This window comes from Caenorhabditis remanei, chromosome IV (assembly GCF_010183535.1).
Source record: "Caenorhabditis remanei strain PX506 chromosome IV, whole genome shotgun sequence".
Taxonomy (NCBI): Eukaryota; Metazoa; Nematoda; class Chromadorea; order Rhabditida; family Rhabditidae; genus Caenorhabditis; species Caenorhabditis remanei.
The window spans coordinates 1,338,418-1,344,417 of record NC_071331.1 but is presented as its reverse complement, the minus strand read 5'-3'; positions in this window follow the sequence as shown (position 1 = coordinate 1,344,417).

Below are 6,000 nucleotides of genomic sequence, written 5' to 3'. Positions count from 1 at the left end.
TCATGTCAAACCATCCCTTCAATATTTGGGGGGGGGGGGGGGGGGAAACCGTTTTTTTTTAACCAGAAACTCTAAATAAAATCAAATGTGAATCGGGAGTGAAAATTGTTCCACAACAGTTTAAGACTTGATACCAGACTTGCAAAATTCCGGGCCGGCCCGGTTTTGGCCCGGGCCGGGCCGGCCGAGAAAGCTCCGGCCCGGCCCGGCCCGGTCGGCCTGGATTTGAATTTTTGAACTTTTTTCACTACAATTTTTTGTCCAAAAATTTATTTTCTGTAAATTTTTCATATTTTTCCTCAAGTATATTTTTCAAAACCCTTCGAAACCTACAAAAAATTGTTTTTAAGAAATATTTTTCAAAAAAAATCGGGAAATTTTCGAAAAAAAAATTTGAATTTTTTTCAGTACTGAACTTCCGGGCCCACCGGGCCGGGCCGGGCCCTAGAAGTTTTCATTCCGGCGCGTTGCAAGTCTGCTTGATACTGTTTCATGATCTCAACGCATTTCCTCCAACCTTGTCAATTATGAGCCAAGCTTGAAAGAGTATTTTCTAAACTTCAAATCTGCTCTCGAAGAAACTTCACAGGATTTGAAGATGAACTTGGTAGTAAAACTATTCAAACAAGAAAGTATTTGTAGTATATTGGTTCAACTTCCTATTTTTTCAGATAGCTAATTTGTATTCATCTTATCTGAATTTGTATACATATACCGTAAAAACTATTTTAGAGTGACATGTCGCTCTATTTTCTCTAACAGGTTTTTTTGTCGTTCTATTAGAGGTGTCGCTCTAATACAGTTTTTACGGTATTTCCTTTGAGTAATTAGATTGTTCTGATATAAAAAATAGAAGATATTATGTGCTACAAGCAACCAAAATCGATTGCAAAAGCCTCCGATTTCGATTTTTTCATAAGCCTTTGATTTGAACAAGTCTTTGAACGAAAACCAATATAATTAAATGAATATTCATGTACCATCTGAAACATTGAAACATGGGTTGTAGTAATTCATAAATCTTCGTTCATTATATGAATGAATATTGTCTATTTACACCGTTTCCCACATTCTATTAAAATGTTTGAAAAACGACATGATTTGTTTCCAGAGATAGACATTACCCACTTGACAAACCCAAAGTAAAACCATTAGAACAATACCAGAAATGATAAAACTTTACCGGTTTCAGTTCATGCATTAATATCTCAGGAGTTATTCAAAGTGATTCAAAGTGGATTGTTAAGTTAAAATGTTGTTGAAAAACTAGAGACAGACTAAATTTTCAGATTATATTATAGAATAATCATTTCACTATTTCTAATGTGAAAGAACATAGCCGATGAAAATAGAAAGAACGATTTGTATCTTGTTGAAGCTGTATTTATTTGAATGACTTCTCTACTTCGCGGAACCAAATAGCACCATACACTTTAAAATTAGTTAAATCGAAATCATTTGTCGCACATAACTTCTAATTGTATTGATCATGGTCAGTTAGCCATCGCCCCTCTCTTGTCAGACATCTTACCACGTAATATGAACGCAAACAGAATACGGCCTAACAATAGAGCCAAAATATATTGTTGAAGCGAAACTGACAAAATATGAAATACTTCTGTATTGTTGCTTGCATCTCATGAGATTCTCAAAGATATGTCTGTAGCTCTACTATTAATTGAATATTTTTCGTATCGTTCAACATAAAAATCCACTTTCTTCTATTATAGGGTTTTCTGACTATTGGAGAACGTTAAAGATAGATCAGAAAACTGTCATTCTACAAAAAATTACAATCATTAGAGAAACAGATAATTTTTTTTTTTTTAATTACGATTTTATGAATCGCGAAAGAGTGAGAAATACACAAATAGATTAGTGAATCGTTTTTTTCAGTTTTTTTTCTCAAGTTCCTGTAATCGATCAGACTGAGACCTACACGGCTTGAGAGTGGGAAACCCGAAAGACAACATTTTAAAACTACCAGAAGTACTTGAAAAGTTACAATCGGAAACTACGTTCATATATTTTCTGTTTTAAAACTTTAATAAAAATCTGAGATAAAATGAGTTTTTGTTGAGCTATACTCCCGCTTTTCCTTAGCTGAAAATAAAACTGAAAAATCTGAGAAGGAAGAATGAAGTTTCCAGAAATTTCAAACAGCGAATGCATAGATCACAGAATTCAAAACAAGTAGTGGATTTGGAAAAAACTATCACTTGAAACTGAAAAATTTTAAGAGTTGTACAGTTTCAGGTGTTTCATTTGAATCAAGTAAACATTTTTGATTTGCTACTTTAACGCAGTTAGCACCGTCTCTCTTGTCGGAGAGCTTACCAGATTAGAGACACGATACAATTCATATACAGAATTCAAGCCAACAATAAACATACAAAATATTATTGAAGTGAAACTGACAAAGTACGGTCCACTTCCGTGATGCATCTTATGAGATTTTCGAAAAAATGGTTATAGCTCTCCTATAGTATAAAGCATCCAAAATTATATATATGCATAAAGCATCTAAATTCATCAGAAACTGAAGGTTTTTGCTATCATTCAACATTAAACTCCAGTTACTTCTTTTATTGGTTTTTCTGACTATTGGAGTAGCTAAGTATACATTCAAGATCAGAAAACTGTCATTCAACAAGAAATTACAACAAAAAAAAACAGAGGAACTGAGAATTATTTATACTTTTTTTTAATCGCGAATGAGACAGAAATATACTAATAGATTAGTGAATCGTTGTTACTTTCAGTTTTTTTCTCAAGTTCCTGTAATCGATCAGATTGAGACCTACACCGTCTTTGGAGTGGGAAACCTGGAAGACGAAATTTTAAAACTGGAGTGGAAGTGCTGGAAAAGATACAATCGGAAACTGCGTTCTGATAAGTTCTGTTTTTCAATTTCGATAAAAATCTGACATGAAATGCGTGTTTGTTGAATAAGTAATATTTCCTGGAATTAAAACTGAAAAATTTAAGACTGTAGAAGCATCAAATTATAACTGTATAAAATTTCAAAACATTTCAAACAGCGAATGCATAAATCACAGAATTCAAAACAAATAATGGGCATGGAAAAACTATAACTTGAAACAGAAAATGTTTAAAAGTTCTACAGTTTCAGTTGTTTCATTTGAATCAGGTCAAGGTGTTTGATTTACTCGATTTCACAATTTTTACAATCCAAATCTTTTATTCATGATCAGTTTATGATGTAGATAATCGGCAACATGAGATCACCTAATCTCAATGATAATTTTGAATTGTTTCAATGTAGAGAACATAGTTGAACGGAACGACATTTTTCGATTCCCGGAATCCGGAATCCGGAACCGGAATGACAAAAAACCCGGAATTTCAGAATCCGGAATCCGGATTCCTGACAACTGTGGAAGAGAACAGCGGAAACACTTTGACTCTTCCCCTTTTCTTTTAATTTAAAAGTTTGTGTGGTCTCCAATTTTAATGGCTTAGTTAAAGTGGTCAAAATCAATAAATTGCTATTGAAACGGAAATCTTAACGACACTAACAATACTGTTTTACAAAAACTGTTTCTCGGTCGCAGATATGGTATCGATAATGTTGAAATTGTCCACTGTGTTTTCACAGATTTGAAGTTCTAAGTGAGAAACTGTGTTTATTTGAAGTTTTGACTAAAAAGAAACAGTCTTCACAACAAGGGATCATTGGTACACGTCTTAGGCAATGATTATTGTAAAGAAATTGAAACAGTAGGTGAGAGTATAAGGTTACAAATTTAAAAATTGAATGTGAGTTGACACATGAAGGGAAAATATTGAAATCGAAAACTTCCAGTTTTACAAATTTTCAGAAACTGAACATTTCGGAAAATATGTATTAAATCTATACCGAATACTGAAAAATGTCGCGAACTGTTGCCACAGGATTGTTAGAATCACTGTTTTTATAAATTGCAGTGGATATTACAAGCCCTTACTATTTTCCAGTTCAAGACTTAATTGTTACGTCACCAATGTACTTTTTTCTCATGAAACATTTTCAACAATAGTTGTTATCAGTAAATAATTTCTGTTTCCGCTGGTCCACAATTTTCACAACTGTTTTGATATATTTGATAGACTACATGTTCGGATTTGGAAACTTTTTGTTTATTTACACATTTTGAAAGTGTTAAATAATGTTTTCAGTTTCATAATTCCCAGAAAATTATCACATTTTTGACTAATGGAGTGATCTTACCGTTTTTATTAAACGTAGTACCGTAATTACCCTGGGGTTCTCAGAAAACAATGAAAAATAATATGTTTCAGATAAAACATGAATTATGGGAAACATCAGGAAAAATGGTCATTATATAAGAAAATAAATCAAATGACACAATTTAGAAAAATTAATTTTATTTGACAATTCTTTGAACTACATAAATATCAAAGTTGAGATCTGTTTCTTTCAGGTTAGTTCTCGGAAACAACTTTCATAAGCATAAGTTTCTGATATCAACAAAATAATGTCACTATCTCCTTCACCATTCTTAGAAATGATAAAAAATTGGGATGAATTACGTAATTTAATTTGTGAATGTTTTCTGTTACGGGAAGTTTCTACACCATAAGAGAACTATCAATAAGCTGACAGCTGTGTAAAGAAGACTATTCCCAAAATGTGTAAAAACTCACAGATTTTGCAGGAAATGATTTCAGAATCGAAAAAAATGAAAAATATCCGTAAAATATATTACAGACGGACACGAACAACGGGTAGCTATAAGATTCCCAAAACTGTAATTGTTAGAGAAATAACAGTTAAGAAAGGGTTTTCTGTCAATTTCTTTTACTGTTTAATTTTATTTAAGTTCCTTTTCGAAAAACAGACAAAATTTCCCAACAAGTTAGTGTAAGTCACTGTAGTTGTAAAATACAACCCGACTTTACTTATTCAACAGAGACTCTAGAACCGAAAAAGATGGTAACGTGGTAACGTTTTTATTTACTGAATTACAATCTTCAATCTCATTTGGAAACAGTGATAATTTGTATGTTTCATGACTCTTTCTTTTTCAACAGGGTTTGACGTTAATCCTCGAGGGCATAGAAAGGTTGTGGTACTGAAACATGAGGCAGGTTTTGCAAAAAAAACTACACAATAAATGTTATAGCCAAGGTTCCCCTTTGGTTACTCCCTTACTTGGCTACCAAAAGCAATCCGACGGTCCCCTCAGGTTTTCCCCACAAAACTAGGACCATCGGAGCCTTTAATTACATCTTATTCAATCTGTTTATTAACAATGTTACTATTATCGTCGTTATTTCCAGTTATCTGGTTTATATTAAATTATTCTAAATTATTCTAATTCAAATTACCGCCCAAAAGGCTCAAAACTCCGTAAATGCGCTCCAATAAACCCAACACCTCTCCATTCTCCCACTCTCTCGCCCACGTGCGCAATGCCGTCACTCGCGTGCGGTCGCGTCGCGTGTTCTTGCTCAGTCTTATCTTTTAGGCCAGACTAAAGCAGTGTTCGTTCTGTCAGCTTGACGACGGTTGGCTCTCGACCGTCTCCGTTCGGTTTTCCCTCGAACGTCCCGCTGAGAATGTAGTTGAGGTGGTCAGATGCCAGCACTATACATTTTCCGTGCCATCTGTACCGAGCGCGCGTTAGAGGCCAGGCATTTACCCGTTTTATCCGGTTTTTGGGACTTTCCGTCTCTTTTTCCCGCCGTTTCAGTTCCCGCCGCGTTCGTCGTCCATTTCGTCGCCTCTTCTGCTCCTTTGGACACGACGCTCAACCTAAATTCCTCTAAATTACCCTTTCTCTATATTTTGGTATTATCGAGGAGAAATCCGAGATAAGGGTTCAATAAACGGGTCACTGATACACTTGTGTTCTTTCTTACACCGCTTATCTCACACTTATGCCGCTTACACGTTATTTTGGAATGATTTCTTATTATTCTTGAGAGGCAATTAGTCTCGGACCGCTTAATTCGTTGCCCTCTCAACAAATGTAC